A 17,189-nucleotide genomic window follows, 5' to 3' on the forward strand; every position below is an offset into this window, starting at 1 on the left:
GGTTTTTTTTAATTAACACTCTTATACTGAGCCTTTAAAAATAGTAGGTTTAGATCTAGACAAAAGTACAGTTTTTCAAAAGTTATATCAAGAATGTTTTCACTTTATATTTCCTGGACTTTGAAATATTTCTTGACATTTCCAGATTTTAGTCTATTTAGTAATTTCACATGCCTCCTCTTTCACAGGCTTTTATGTTATAAAGAACAGTAAAATAATTTTAGATATTTCCCTTTTCCATTCACCAAATCTGGTGTTCTTTATTTTTTATTTTTTAAATAGCAAAACATAGTAAAAAGTTAGATCACCTAAAAAAATAATATTTCTATGTTCTTTATAGATGCAGTATTTAATTCCTTCAAAAGAATCAGTTATAAGAAAATACCACTCTTTAAAGAATTCCAAGGATCACTTTTGGCTATATTTTTAATTTAAAATATAGATTTGTTATTGTTTTTTAAAGACCATAGTGGCATTTGCAGTGAAATAGGATTTGGTTCAACATTGAATATACTGAGCTTTATTTATATAGAAATTTTGACAGTAGGGACAGCAATAGAAAATCTTAAAACTCTTTTGACTTTTGCTGTTCTGTGTTCTTTATCTGGAAGTTTTAGAAGATTAATGATTAAGTCAGGTGGCGCAATATTTTAGAAATGACTACAGATTATACATTTTCCTTAAGATTTAAAGAAGCAAAAAAATTTGTTGTTTTTGTCTTTCCATTGTAAGAAGCTACATATCTGGAAAATGATTCCCAGGTTTTATTTCTATACTACATACCTTAATTAATGAATTCCCTTGGGTAAAATTTCATATAAATCAAGATACAGATATTCATAGGCCATTAAGTTAAGTTGTTGGGAGTAAACATTAAATTGCAGAAGAACTTTTTTTCCCAGTAAGTAGTAGAGTTTATGTAGTATTCCATCGTCTTCTGATGTTATTCTTTTGGTAATCCATTCCCTGATCATTACTTTTTAAAAAATAATAGTTTTTGTTTTTATGAACAAATACTGCTAAAATATTTATTTATTATTATTTTTTAATGATAAAAGTACAGATTCAATCAGATTTAATTTTTAAAAATGGAACATTTTGCATGGGCTCCCTCTGCCAGGCCTCTTCCCTAAAAGAAAGGGCAACTGTGATCTTCATATAAGTGGGCAGGGCTTTGACCAAGAGACTCCATCCACTGTAGAGACTTGGCCTGGGGCAGACAGGAAGGCTGAAGACCTCTGGCCCTCTGCACCCCCATCTCCTTCCCTCATGGCCAGACAGGAAGGACTCTACTTTGGCTACCCACCCTTTCCACACCCCACATTCTGTTTTTTAGCTTTTCTTCCTGATACTTATTTCTACGTTTTATAATGTAAATAATGTGCATATCTTGCTATTTTGTTTCATCAATTAGACATTATCTATTGAGTCCCTTTTAGTATTTATGAAGATTCTTAGTTTTCCCTACTCTCTTCAGATACTCAGAAACCTATTTTCTTCTATCCTTTTACTATTAAAACTGAAAAGCTTCTGATATTTGCTATTAGGGTAATTGAATCTACTTCAACTGAAAATTTTCATTTCAGTTAATATATGAATCACTTCATATATGAATTAGCCTTTTATTTCTAAATGTAGAATTATAGACCAAAAAAGGTTTTCCTTTTGTTAATGAAATCACCCAGTAGGTAGGAAGGTGTTGATCTTGTTTTGCTTTGTTATACATAAATCTAGGTCTATTCAAAAATTTACTGTATTTTCATTGAGCATTTATTATCTGTTATCTTCTAACCTCTGTGCCAAGCACAGAGAATATAAAGATGAATAGTGTATTATCTCTGCCTTCACAAGAGGACAGATTGCTTTATAAACAGTGTGGGCTGTTGTAATTGATGTAAGCACGAAGTGCTATAGGGTCAAAGAGTAAGAAACCCATAATCCCACCTGCCTGCAAGGGAGAAGAGGAGGGGAAAGAGAAGAGAGATCTTCAAAGAAGAGATGATAGTTGTTAGGAAAGGCTGTGAATTCATTCCAGAGGTTAAAGGCAAAATGTGAGAAGGCAGTAGAGAGACTTCCGTGCTTTTGCATGGAAGTTTGGCAGATAGTTTTGTTCATGGCATAGGGCAGTGATTCTCAACCCCAGCTGGATCCCCTGAGGAGCTTAGAAAAAATACCATGCTGCAGAGGTGACTCAAATTGTTTGCAAACTTCTGGTATAGGGAGGATGTGCAAGAAGGGTGGAAGGTAGGCAGGGGTCAGGGTTTGAAAGGCCGTTTATTTCATAATAAGGAATTTGGGCTTTTATCTGGGTGATGGAAAGTCCTTGAAGCAGGGAGGAAAAAGACAAAGTGGAGATGAAGGAGCCCTCTCCAGGTGGCAATGTGGAGGGGATAGGATTGGAAGGAAGCAAAACCTCAGTTGGAATACTTTGCCTTTACAAAACTCCAAACCTCCATGGTTTACTATTAGGAGGAAAAACTTCAAGTGGGAGGAGTTCTAATTTAGAGTTCTTAAGTTTGCCTTTGAATGTTCTTCTCCTTCAGATTCTCTCACTTTGGTTGTTGATGCTATCACCACCCAGCTCATGCCTCTCAGAGGTTAATGTGCAAGTGAATTACCGAGGGTTCTTATGTCTATAGATCTGGGGTGGGGGTTGCATTTCTCTAACAAGTTCTCAAATTCCACTAGATTTTAAGAGTAGAATCAGTAGTTTGATGAATATTGAATGAGGGTAAAGAAGGAAAGGGAAGAGCCTAGGATTTTTTAAAGGTACATAACTTTAGGTGAGAACTCAGGAAAGAAAGGGGTCAGGCTAGAGAGAAAGACTTAGGAGTTTCTACATAGGTGTGAAATGATTGGGTGGTCTGAGGATTCCTGGGGGTCCCTGAGACTCTTCCAGGGGACTCACAAGGTCAGTTTTTATAACAGTGCTAAGACATATTTGGCTTTGTAAAACTTTAATTTTCTCCTGAGCTTACAGTGAAAATTTCCAGAGGCTGTATGATACATGATATCATCACTGACAATTTGTGGATTCTGCACTTGTGTATTCTGGCATTTAAATGCTTTTTAGTTTTAAATTCTAAAATGATAACTATTGATAGTTATAAACCACATAAATAAAAGCCCTTTGGGGTCCTCAATAGCTTTTAAGAGTGTGTAGAGGAGCCCTGAGATCCAAAAGTTTAAAACCTGCTTTTGTAGATGAACTCATCCTGATAGTTTGTGTAACTCTAGGAGATGTTACCAAGCCAGATGGGTGTGCTGAAAGGAGGTGGACAGTAGGAAGAAAGAGGAGAAGAAGAATGAGTAGAATTAAATGTCACAGAAGTCACAAGATAATAACAGTAAAAAGTGACTAAGAATTTGTCATTTAGGCTTAGTTCTAGTAGATTAATGGGCGCAAGATTCCAGATTATAGTTGGTTAAGGAAGCATTGGAAAATGAAATAATGACAACAAATATTGACAGCTCTTGGCAGAATTTTTACTGTAAAGGAAAGGAGACAATATTGAGAGTCTTAACAGGCTTGCCATATTACGTGCTAAGGAAAGGGTCATAGCAAAGCTATGATGGGTTAAGGAAAGTGCCAAAGAAAAAGGAGAAAGGAGAACCAAAACTCAACACCTTTTCCTCAGAGCGGTATGAATGGTGAGATCCAGACCTTGGTGGGCAGGGTTAGTTGTAGGCAGAAATGACAAGGAACAGCCTTTCTTTTGATGGATGAATTTCCAAACCTAATTGCTGGGGTCCAACCCCAGCAGGTCCAGGGGTCCCCAAAGGTGTGGACAGAGTTGGCGAAGAAGGAATGACACGGAGACAGCGTTCAGTTGATCAGCAGCCTAGCCAGGATCTCCAGCTAAGTTCTGGTTAGGATCTCCAGCCAAGTTCTGTCTAGGATCCCCAGCCAAGTTCTGGTGTTTATTGTCTTGTTACATCTGTATTTATACCAGTTGATTTTAATCCTGTCAATTTCTATTGCAAAGGTTAGGGCGTTTCTTATCTCCATTCCAGGGAGTAAAGATTATGTAGCTTAAGCGTGATTGTTTGTAGTTAAAGTGATTAACTACCCACCTGGCACTTAGTTAAGGGGTTTTATCCCCTCCCTAACTTCAGGGAAAAATCCCTACCTGGGGAAACAACCTTTCTCGGAGAGGTGACCTTGGTTAAAACACACAGCACTAAGGGGAGCAAACATATTAAGAACACTATGCCATATACGCCAGGTCCCTTGAAACATATGCTGTGCAGATGTTTCTCTCCTGCAGCGACTGTGTCAAGCAGCAAGGATGGACCAACTTCTGGCACCTAATAACCTTTCTCTTACTTCACAGTAAAAAAAAGAGGTTATCAGCCAAAGGAGAGAACCAGGAATGGATTGTGGGTGTGAGAAGAATGATACAGATTTTTAAGGGAGGGACAAAGAAGGGAGTTTAAGGGAAAAGGCTCACTTATCCTTTTAATTGTTTTTAGAATGCCTGAAAGAGTTAGAAACATGGTCTCTCTGATTTATCTGCTAGCTAAAAGTCCAGATTATTTTATGAGGCTAAGAGAAGGAGCCATGTTATTGGTTATCAGTGTTTTCCAAATTTTAAAACCTGCCTTGATCCACCTTCTGCAGTTCTTGCAGGACCCACCCTTACTTGTCTAAACACAAAGACCTCTACTTTCTTGAAATGCTATACAATTGCTGTTCCCTCTCCACCTTACCCCAACTGCTAAAATAAATTACATATCTTATAGCTTATGTGGAATTTATAATGAATATTAATAACATTAGCCATTCCTCCAACCTACTTCTCCTTTGGGATATTCTAGAATATAGTTCTCTATTTTCTTACGAAGGTGGGATATTTGTGATTGAATATAAGACTGAATATAAATATCATTGAGTTATATCATCTTTAATAATGTTAAGCACATTTAAGTCTATTTTTGCATATGTGTTTGCATACAATATACTACAAAATAATGTTTGTAAAGCAGACACACATCAAATTATTCTCTTTTTGCCTCAATTTAATCCTTAATACTTATCTTCTATAAACTTCTGTATGACTTGAATCAGAGTTGAACAATTTAAAATATAGTCCATCTCTTTTTTCCCTTTCTCCTGGATAATTATCAGTTCTTTAACCTTCTATGACCCCTTTCTTAGCATATTGGCATTAAATTACTATTTATTTTTGATTCAGGTATTTTTGACTTATTTAGGATTAAGGATATTTTAAGTTATAGATATGCAGAAACTGGGACATTTATTGCATCTAGACATTTAAACTTAGATCCACTTTCAGCATTGTAATAATTTTAATGAAAGAATATAATATATATATATATATTATGCCTTGATTGTCTTAATTTACCTCTAACAACGATTAATGGAGGCCATTTTATGAAAGATCTGATTAGCTTTATCTTTGAATTAAGTTTTTGGAAGTAGTCTTGGAACTTAATCTTTTTTCCCCCTCATTTGAATTAAAGTTATAGTATTGAAGATACTTTGAAACATTAAGGCTTTTCTTTTTTCTTTAAGACTTTTTAAAGGGTCACATTTTGTTTGATTTCTTATGTGTATGTTTTAGAGGAAGTAGAAAATAAAAACACTAGGGAATTAGTTAGACCTAAAACTAACTTATACCTGGCTTTTAGGAGGTAATTATTTCCATTTCTAGAACTAGTTGTAGTGTTTATAGAGTTATATAATAGATTTGTAAATGTAAATTTTCCTTTTTTGAAAAAGGTCTTTTAAAGTTACACAAACATGTGTAAACTGATTAAATGAATTGTCTTCTGATCTTAGTAGATTGGCCATATTTGGAGAGTGATAAGAGCATTTTCTGTTTTAACCTTGTTTTTATATACATACCCATTTCTACTTTTTCCTTTCCCCCCTCTTAATGGTATTTAGTTTGAATGTTTTCTTAGTGAACACTTAAGTACCCAGGATTGATTGGAAGTTAAGATTCTATTTGAAAATAGAGGTAATACTGGCCTTAAATTTTAGGTTTTAGATTGATTTTTTTTTATTATTAAAATTTTAGTTGTATGTGAGTATAAGTGTGTGTGTGTGTGTGTGTGTGTGTGTGTGTGTGTGTGTGTGTATGTTAAAATCTGGACAAATCTTTTTTTTAATGTCTTAGTCTGAGCACCCAATAAGAAATAGGAAAACTTGGAAAATGAATTTAATTATATATAGTCTAAATATCACTGAAAGTTACATTTTTATGCCTATTCCCCCTGAATAAATTACCTGGTTTCTTACTTTATTCTGTTTAAATCTGTTTAGCTTCTCAAGATTGTTAGACATTTAGTCATTTTTTTAAGAAATATTCTTTGTATTCTTCTACCTACATTATTTTCTAAAATGTTTTTATCCTGAGAAATTATCTTTGTGGTGTTCTATTTGATGGGTTCTGCTGTTTTCTCTTTTACTTACCTTCCTGCTGGTAGTATTTTCTCACTTCTTACTGTGCTATGTGGGCCAAACCATAAATCTTACTAAGTATCATGTCATTTGTTTTATTGACATTGTATATAACATGTTGCTGTATACAATGTACAATATCAGTGTTGTCTTGAAGGAGAGTATTCTGTGTGTGCATCCAAAATTGTCTATTTTGTAACACTAATAAATGCATTATCTCAGTGGAGGAATAAATTTGTTTTTTTCTCCCTTATTAACAACTAATAATCAATTTTGTAAATTTACAGGATTTAAGTCTTTATAAAAATCCTGGAATTGTTCTGTAAAATTTTCATTAAAAAAAAACCACTATTTGATTCTACCATTATACATTAAAGGACATGCTCTTATAGGAACTGTATTCAAGTATGTTAGGTGATAGGGTTCACAGCAAAGGAAAGATGTCTATCCTGATCATCTATATGTGTCCTTAGTCTCCTGGAAGGAAAAGTCAACTGGAAGCCAAATGTAGGTCTCGCATTGGCTCTGTGACTCTGTTTTTATAAAGGTGGAAGACTGTGTGTATCAGAATCATCTGGGAAGCTTTGTCAAAGTAAAAGGATCCCCGCTTAGAAATTCTGATATACTCTGTCTAGGTAATCTTTCAGTTTCTTATAAATCTTGAAATCATAATTTAGTAAGCCATTTATTTATCAAGCAGACATATAGCTGCTAAATGTTTCACTTTATAAGAGTACATAATGTAGATAGTGGGTTGTTTTTAGAGCAAGAAAGTTCTATACTGATTGATGAAAACAAGATTAGAAGGAAAAAATGCCAGGTCATTTTAATAATGAAGACATACTGTCCTGGCCAGTTGGTTGGGGTGTTGTCCCATATAGTAAAAGGTGGTGGGTTCAATTCCCAGTCAGGGCACATACCTAGGTTGCTGGTTTGGTCCTGGGTTGGGGCGTGTACAAGAGGCAAACAATTGATATTTCTCTCTCTCTCTCTTTCTCTTTCTCTCTCTCTGTCTCGCTCTCTCTCTCTCTCGTCAATAAACATCTTCAGATGAGGATTTTTAAAAATTAAAAATAAATTTTAAAAGAGATTGAAGACATACTTTAAAGTGGAACTTGGTATAGTGCTCAATTATAATAGGTGGTCAGTAAATATTTGTTGAACAAATATATTTAACATCACTATAGTTATAGCATGGTAGTTTTGAGTTAACTACAAATGATTCTTATGTATTCATCAAAACAAGGTTTCTAAACCTTAATGTTACTGACATTTGAAGCTAGATAATTCTTGGGGTGGGGCTGTCCTGAGCGATGTAGGACATTTAGCAGCATCTCCGACTAATGCATTAGATATCTGTAGCCCACAATTGTGGCAACCAAAAATGTCAGTCCGACATCCCCCGAGGGCTCCTGGACTGCAAAAGGGCACAAGCTGGGCTGAGGGGACACCCCCCCTGCGTGCACGAATCTCGTGCACTGTGCCTCTAGTAACTGTATAAGAATCACTAGGGATTTGAGTTCAAGGAAATGCCTATAGGAATACTATACAAGACCATGTTACGCTATCACAAGTGTCACAATGGGCAAAAGGTTATGAAATCACTGTTCTAAGTGTTACTATTATAACTACTCTGAAAATGCCAACATTTCCACAATAAGTTATCTTGAAAATTTCTTTTCCCCACAGCAGTTACTCTATATGTTTATTTTATTCTGATTATATAATTTGAAAAGAACTTACAAGATTATATGAAAAGAGGAGAAAATATTTTAATTTTATGGTTTGTACTTTTTGACAACTAAAGCCTTAAAGGGAAAGTCGGAGAAGGGAAAATTCCAAATCATTATGCTCCGTAAATACGAAAATGGCAAACAGTATTGCATTTCATCAATATTGAAGACTTAGTACATATGCCCCTTTTAAATATATGTGAATGCAAATTAAAATGGGTCTAGAGAGGACGACCTTAAGAAGTCAGACTGTGAGGATGGAAAGTTAGGTAGTTTTTATTTTTGTATTTTAATATTTTTTATTGATTTCTGAGAGGAAAACAGAGAGAGAGATCAGTATTGAGAGAGAATCATTGATTAGCTGCCTCCTGCACACCCCCGACTGGGAATCAAGCCCACAACCCTGGGCATGTGCCCTGACTGGGAATCGAATCATGACCTCCTGGTTCATAAGTCAAGCCTCAACCACATCCATGCCGGCCCTGTAAGTTAGGTAGTTTTTAAAAATTGAGGGTAAGATATTTTTAAAATATATTTTTATTGATCTCAGAGAGGAAGGGAGAGAGAGAGAGAAAAACACCAGTGATGAGAAAGAATCATTGATCCGCTGCCTCCTGCAAGCCCCTACTGGGATCAAGCCCACAACCCAAGCATGTGCCCTTGACTGGTATCGAACCCAGACCCTCCAGCCTGCAGTCTGACGCTCTATCCACTGAGCCAAACCAGTGGATTTAGCTAGGGCGAGGGCAAGATTGTTTAAGTATTGTATTTCTCTTATGTACTGATTTGGTTGTGGATGCTGTATATTTGTGAAGGGAGTAGAAGTCATTCAGGCTTTTAAAAATACGAACTGGGCCCAGTTAGTTGGAGCATCGTCCCATAGGTTGCGGGTTTGATTTCTGGTCAGGGCACATACCCAAGTTGCAGGTTCGATCCCCTGTTGGGGCATGTATGGGAGTTAACCAGCCAATGTTTCCCACATTGATGTCTCTCTCTCCCTCTCCCTCCCCCCTCCCCTTGCTCCCCTCCCCTCTCCCTCCCCCTCCGTCTCTCCTCCTCCTCGCTCTCTCCCTCTCCCTCCTTTTCTCTCTCTAAAACTAAAAAAAAAGAACTGGCACACTTGAAGTAAGACAACACACATTTTAGTTAGTTGGCTACCCAATTTTGTCTTATTAGCTCTCTACCAACTTGGGTATTACATATTACTAAATAATAAAGGCAATACAACAGAAAATAAGCCACACTCAAGATTACTGATACATTCATTGGATTTATTTTAAATAGCAAGGAAATGCTCTCTTATTTAGTGATAGGATCCCTAAATGTTGCATACATACACTTTTTAAAAAAGTTTCTTAACTATATATATTTTATTGATTTTTAGAGAGGAAGAGAGATAGAGAAATAGACACATCAATGATGAGAATCATCGAGCAGCTGCCTCCTGCATACCCTCCCGCCCTCCCCACCTCCCAGCCCCATGGGGATCAAGCCCACAACCTGGCATGTGCCCAGGTCAACACTCAGCCACTGAGCCATACCAGCCGGGCATATGCATACACTTTTATATTAAACTAGAGGCCCATGCACGGAATTCGAGCTCTGGGGGGCAGGGGGTCCCTCAGCCCAGCCTGTGCCCTCTCGCAGTCTGGGACCCCTCAGGGGATGTCCAACTGATGTCTTAGTCCCACTGCCCACCACCACCGCTGCGCTCACCAACCATGAGTCTGGCTTCATGAGTGGTGCTGTGGGAATGCACTGACCAAAAGGGGTCAGCTCCTGCATTGAGTGTCTGCTCCCTGGAGGTCAATGCACATCACAGTGACCAGTCTTTCTGTTCGTTCTGCTGTAACGGTCATTTAGGCTTTTATTATATAGACTAGAGGCCCAGTGCACAAAAATTTGTGCACTCGGGGGGGAGAGAGGGTCTCTCAGCCCGGCCTGTGCCCTCTCGCAGTCTGGGACCCCTCGGGAGATAACAACCTGCTGGCTTAGGCCTGCTCCCGGGTGGCAGAGGGCAGGCCCAATCCCTGGGTGCAGCCCCTGGTCGGGCTCAGAGCAGGGCCGATTGGGGAGTTGTGGCGCCACCCCTGTCATGCACAGAGCAGGGCGGATCGGGAGGTTGCGATGCCACCCCTATTCATGCTCAGGGCAGGGCCGATTGGGGGGTTGGGGCACCGCCCCCTCTCACACTCAAGGCAGGGTCGATGGGGAGATTGCGGCGCCACCCCCTGTCACGCACAGAGCAGGGCCGATCAGGGGGTTGGGGCGCTGCCCCCTATCACGCATAGAGCAGGGCCCATCAGGGGGGTTGGGGCTCCGTACCCTGTCACACACAGAGCAGGGCCGATCAGGGGGTTGAGGAGCTCCCCCCTGTCATGCACAGAGCAGGGCCCATCAGGGGGTTGGGGAGCTCCCCCCTGTCACGCACAGAGCAGGGCCGATCAGGGGGTTGAGGAGCTCCCCCCTGTCACTCACAGAGCAGGGCCAATAGGGGAGTTGGGGCACCGCATACTGTCACACACAGAGCAGGGCGGATCAAGGGGTTGGGGCGCCGCCACTGTCACACTCAGGGCAGGGCCAATGGGGGGGGCGCCGCCCCCTGTCACACACAGAGCCGCAGGGCGGTCGAGGGTTGGGGAGCTCGCCCCTGTCACGCACAGAGCAGGGCTGATCAGGGGGTTGAGGAACTCCCCCGTCACAAACAGAGCAGGGCGGATAGGGAGGTTGTGGCCCCGCCCCCTGTCACACACAGAGCCGCAGGGTGATCAGGGGGTTTGGTCGCTGCCCCCTGTCACGCTGATCCCGGTCCCGGGAGGCATATTACCCTTTTACTATATAGGATAGAAGCCTGGTGCACAGATGGGGGCCGGCTGGTTTGCCCTGAAGGGTGTACTGGATCAGGGTGGGGTTCCCGCTTGGGTGCCTCGCCAGCCTGGGTGAGGGGATGATGGCTGTTTGCATCTGGTCACACACCCTTTAGGGTGGGGGTCCCCACTGGGGTGCTTGGACAGCCTGGGTGAGGGGCTGAGGGCCGTTTTCAGGCTGGCAGGTGACTGAAGCTCCCAACCTGTCCTTTTTTCCTTTTTTTTTTATTTTGGGCCAGCATTAGCTCTGAGGCTCGGCTCCAGCTCTTCGGCCTCCGCTGCTGAAAGCAGGTTTCTGGCCTTTGTTTACCTTCTGTATTTGAAACAATGTTGCGGTCCTGCTGGCTGAAGCCCGGGGTTTTGTTTAGCTTCTATATTTGTTACATTGTTGCTTAGAGTGCAGCTGAGAGGCCGGCAAGGCAGGCGGGTAATGTTGGAGTCCTCCGTCACTGAAGCAAGCAAGCCTCCCTGTTCACGTCAGCTGCCTGGCTGCCGGCCGCCATCTTGGCTGGCAGTTAATTTGCATATCGCCCTGATTAGCCAATGGGAAGTGTAGCGGTTGTACGCTAATTACCATGTTTCTCTTTTATTAGATAGGATATTGAAATCAATATAGTAGTGGTCTTCTTTTAGGTGTTAAAAGATTCAAGCAAACATTTCCAGGTAATAGTTCTCAATAACCAAGTTTTGACTTGTAGGCAGAGGTAGGCTTTATGAATATCAGGTCATGCCAGCTCAAAATCATGCTTGATTTAGGATGTACATATTTCATGATAGTTTTTATCTAAATTTAAATTGGATAGAAAGCAAGGAAATTTTTACAACAGAATTTCAATGTCTTATGATGCATTTTCCTCACCTAGTATTTATAGTGAAAGGTTGGAAGAAACAGTATCTTGCACATTTGATATTCTTGAGTAGAACATCTATTTTACACGGACTATTTTTATAAAGCTCCAGATTTTCCTCTCTCATTCAGTGCTGTTTTGATATGTGCCATTAAAGTAACAAAGATTTCTCCAGCATTTTCCCGTCTCACATCTAGTTTAATAAGTTTTGCCTAGGAATGTAGATAAAAATTGAATATTGTTAATACCAACTGCAGGCAAAAGATTCGTCATGACATTTGTTCCAAATATAGTGACCTTGAATTTGATACCTGAGCAAACTGAATTATTGGAATAGCCAGTGAGAGGTATTTATCTTGAGCTAAGTGAATTGATCAGGAAAAATGCATTCTGACAAGTTTGAGGATTGAATATTTTGTTAAAAATGTTTTTAATATTAAATTAACTTTTTCACTTTAAAGAATTTTCTCACTTAACAAAGAAATTAACTAAATCTATGTCTATTAACTATAATAATTTTATTAGAGATGATGATATCTGACTTTTCTTTTTGTTGTCTGCTCAGTCAGTGCTATCAAACTCTAAGGTGGAGGTGAAGAATAAATTTTAATATCCACTCCATTCTCTTTTCTTGATTTTATAATATCTTTTCTCATACTGTTATAATTTTCTATAATGCATTTATGCCGATAATTTTAAATATATCTCTAGTTGGAGGCCTCTATACGTATTTATCTGTTTTCATGGAACAATCCATATTGATCTATCTCCCTCATTCTGTAACAGTGCTAAGGTTTTTGTTTTGTTTTCTTACATTTGGTCTTACTTGCACTGAAGAGACACATATATTTTTAAGATAAACCAAAAAACCATATGATTAGTGATTTACTGACTTAAATTCCAAATGAAATTGGAACATTTAATTGTATTACTGTTTACTCTGGAGTCCTTTAGCCTTGTCTTTTTTTTTTTTCTTCACATATTTCAATTGCTAAAAAAATACTGTGTAAATTCATACTCTAATATCTTGGAACATTTAAATGCCAGAGTAATCATTCAGATTTTGGTATGATTACGAATTAGTATTTACAGAGCTAAATCGACTTAAAGAGTCTCAGTCTCATCATTTTTCTGACACAGTTCTATTTATATGTAGGAATTCTTTGACTTTATAATTATTATAGTCTTTCTATCTTTACTTTAAAGCCAGATCATATTATTTTGCCTTCCATATTAATCCTTCTTATTTTGGTCAATTATAGTGCAATAGTTGAGGGAAAAAATATAGAAGGAAAGAGAGAAATGACAGTATTGATGACAGCAATAATAAGCTTGAAAGCATTCTATATAAAATGCTAAATATGTGCAAATTTTACACTTTATGCAAATAAAGGTGACCTGATTGGTGTTATGTGGATTTTGTAGAAAATCATTGGTCAAGATCAGGGGTTTTTCAGACTTTTTAAAACCATTGAACTCTTTCTTCAAGTAAGTCTAATATAGATTCTTTGTATTAAAATAAGACATCTTGGCCCTAACTGGTTTGGCTCAGTGGACAGAGCGTTGGCCTGCAGACTGAAGGGTCCCAGGTTCAATTCCGGTCAAGGGCGTGTATCTTGGTTGTGGACACATCCCCAGTAGGCAGTGTGCAGGAGGCAGCTGATAGATGTTTCTCTCTCATTGATGTTTCTAACTCTCTATCCCTCTCCCTTCCTCTCTGTAAAAAAAACAAAAACAATAAAATATATTTTAAAAAATAAATAAATAAGACATCCTGTATTTGCAAGACAGGGGTGGAGGTGTAGTGTAGGATAGGGTATGTGGAAGACTAGATAGAGCCTTAGCTCAGTCACCTGCTCCTTCCTTTTCTTCTCCTTCCTCTTTAACAACTTTTGAGGTTCAACCTGCTCTCCCCCAAGGTATCTCTGGAGAGTATAGTTTGAAAATCCCAGGTATCTGAACTTTTCCTCAGTGATGATCCTTTTTACAGATTAAATATTTGGTAAGATTCTGCATATCCTAAATCCCCAAGGTTCTCAATCCCCCAAATAAGTTCATATTCAGATGAGTGACTGAGGAGAATTTGAAGTAGTAGGCTTCATTGAGAGTTTTTTGTTTTGTTTAATATAGGTATTGTCCAGATTATTTAAGTTAAAAACAAAGAACCAAAAAACTGTCTAATACACATTTGCCTGAGGGTTAGTCAGGTAATACTTAGGGCCTCAGATCACAGATTGTGTGGCTTGCAGTCAAGAAGAGAGTTGAATGAGACCTTAAAGAGGAAATGTACTTATTTTGCAAACCCTACAAGTTATTTGTAAGTTATTAGGGTGTAGTAGCTTCTGATCATTTAACAGGTGACACATGATTAAAGTTTTGAAAAACATAAAAGCACACAGATATTTATAGTAACAGAAGGGATAGCCATTCAGATAAGAGAATTTAAGTGATCACTGACATTTATAGACTACACACTCTGTTCCAGATGCTGTACTAGGTATGTTTGTGGTATGTTTCTCTTTTGTACTCACAGTCCTCTTATGGCCTGTATTATCGACATTTAAAATTGATGAGAAAATCAAGTCTAGAGTTAAATGACATGCTGACAGTTATGGATTGTTCCAGAGTTTGATTTTTTAGTCTATGTTTCTTTAAAGGCCCATGGTAGTTAGGAAGTTATGGTCCATATGAGCTGACAGAACAATCCTAAAATACTCTATGAGGTGAGAGTGAGGTTAAAGGTCAATATCAGGTAGTCATACAAGACATGGGTGAAAAGATTAAGGTTCATGGGAAGAGACAAAATGCTGTCTTTGTAAAGGAAACATTTACTTTATAAGCTAACTTAGGTATATCTAGGTTTCCCTTTCTCATCTTTTACTTTGTTCAACTTTTCAGTTTTTTATTACCTATTTCCAGCTTCTTAACCCACATTAGTCTTAAAATTAATTTTCTTCCCCTTCTTTCTCAAAATTTTCTCTGTTGCCCTTACTCATTATGCATTTGAGTATTTTTATGTTTTCATTTTTATTTTTAATCAAAACGACATTTCCCCCCAAAGGACTGTCCTACTTCTCTATTCCCGAAAATTTTAAATTTAGGGGAAACTTAGCCTTGGGGGAAAAAGTTTTTACCAATAAATCTGTCTTTATTATTTATTTTTAAATTAATATACAATATTATATTAGTTTCAGGTGTGCAACATAGTAATCAGACATTTGTATAACTTACAAAGTGATCTCTACAAGTTTAATAACAATCTGTCACTATACTTAATTACTAAGATACTATGGACTATATTCCCTGTGCTGTACATTGCATTCCCATGATTTAAAATATATGGAATACTTCACAAATTTGCATGTCATCCTTGTACAGAGGCCATGTCATGCTAATCTCTGTATCATTCCAATTTTAGTATGTGTGCTGTCGAAGTGAGCACTCTATATGTCTTTTTTTAAAAAAAAAATACTTTAAATATCTTGAAGCATATATTCAGTGAAGTATTTAATTAAAAATTTGGTGATTTTTTTAAAATTTATTTTACTGATTTTTTTACAGAGAGGAAGGGAGAGAGATAGAGAGTTAGAAACATCGATCAGCTGCCTCCTGCACAACTCCCACTGGGGATGTGCCCGCAACCAAGGTACATGCCCTTGACCGGAATCGAACCTGGGACCTTTCAGTCCGCAGGCCAACGCTCTATCCACTGAGCCAAACCAGTTAAGGCTAGTGATATTTTTATTCTGAGGAAAGTAGAACATTGGTTATTGTTTAAATTTGAGCCTTTTACTTTACTTTACTTTACTTTACTTTATAAATCCTTATTATTGAAAGTATTACATATATTCCCTTTTTTCTCCTATTGATCCCTTACAGTCGGCACCCTCCCCAGGCCTCCACCACCCTATTGTCTGTTTCCATGGGCTACACATATATGCATACAGGTTCTTTGGTTGATATCTTCCCACTCCACCCCCACCTTCCCTCTGATATTTGACAATCTCAGGATTATTTTGTTCAACAGTTTATTTTTTCATTAGGTTACCTATATGAATGATATCATGAGATACTTTTCTTTCTCTGATTGGCTTATTTTGTTTAGCATAATACTCTCCAGGTCCCTCCCTACTATCTCAAAGGGTAAGAAATCCTTCTTTGCTGCTGCATAGCATTTTATGGTATAAATGTACTCCAGCTTTTTTATCCACTCATATATTGATGAGCACTTGGGCTGTTTCCAAATCTTAGCTATTGTAAATGGTGCTGCTATAAACATAGGGGTGCATATATTCTTTCTGATTGGTGTTTCTGCTTTCTTAGAAGTGGGATCACTGGGTCAAATGGCAGTTCCATATTTAATTTTTTGAGGAAACTCCATACTGGTTTCCATAATGATTGTGCCAGTTTGCATTCCCACCAGCGGGGTACTAGGGTTCCCTTTTCTCTACATCCTTGCCAGCACTTGTCATTTGTTGATTTGTTGATGATAGCTATTCTGACAGGTGTGAGGTGATACCTCATTGTCGTTGTAATTTGTATCTCTCTGATGATCAGTGACTTTGAGCATTTTTTCATGTCTCTTGGCCATCAGTGTGTCCATTTTGGAGAAGTATCTATTAAGGTTCTTTGCTTATTTTTTTTTAATTGGGTTATCTTCCTTTTGTTAAGTTGTAGGAGTTCCTTATATATTTTGGATATAAACCCTTTACCAGATGTATCATTGGCAAGTATGTTCTTCCATACAGTGGGCTCCCATTTCATTTTGTTGATGGTTTCTTTTGCTATTCAGAAACTTTTTATTTTTATATAGTCCCATTTGTTTATTTTCTCCTTAGTTTCCCTTGCCCTAGGACAGTGGTCGGCAAACTCATTAGTCAACAGAGCCAAATATCAACAGTACAATGATTGAAATTTCTTTTGAGAGCCAAATTTTTTAAACTTAAACTATATAGGTAGGTACATTGTTATTAATTTAATTAGGGTACTCCTAAGCTGGCCTTTGCTAAAAATGTCCTCAACCTGGGGTCGACCTCAGCGAACGTACCCCCACTTCTTCTAACGCCACTTCTTCAAAATAGACTCGCCTAGGCCAAACACTGACTTCTGCACATGGGCCATGAAGTTTCAATCACAATGTACATGCGTGCCCGCCCGTGGTATTTTGTGGAAGAGCCACACTCAAGGGGCCAAAGAGCCGCATGTGGCTCGCGAGCCGCAGTTTGCCGACCACTGCCCTAGGAGATGTATCTGTAAATATATTTCTATGAGAGATGTCTGAGATTTTGCTGCCTGTGGTTTCTTACAGGATTTT

The 17,189-nt window shown here is 38.3% G+C and overlaps 1 protein-coding gene and 1 non-coding gene across 2 annotated transcripts in view; one reads left to right on the forward strand and one right to left on the reverse strand.

Annotated features, from left to right (window-relative positions):
- TLK1 (tousled like kinase 1) overlaps positions 1-17,189 on the forward strand; it is a 160,271-nt gene that overhangs the window by 70,767 nt on the left and 72,315 nt on the right. The window lies entirely within an intron of this gene.
- Positions 15,209-15,317, reverse strand: LOC118662291. Its single transcript, XR_004969682.1, has one exon. It is a non-coding gene; the product is annotated as a U6 spliceosomal RNA (small nuclear RNA).

This window comes from Myotis myotis, unplaced genomic scaffold, assembly GCF_014108235.1.
Source record: "Myotis myotis isolate mMyoMyo1 unplaced genomic scaffold, mMyoMyo1.p scaffold_m19_p_8, whole genome shotgun sequence".
NCBI lineage: Eukaryota > Metazoa > Chordata > Mammalia > Chiroptera > Vespertilionidae > Myotis > Myotis myotis.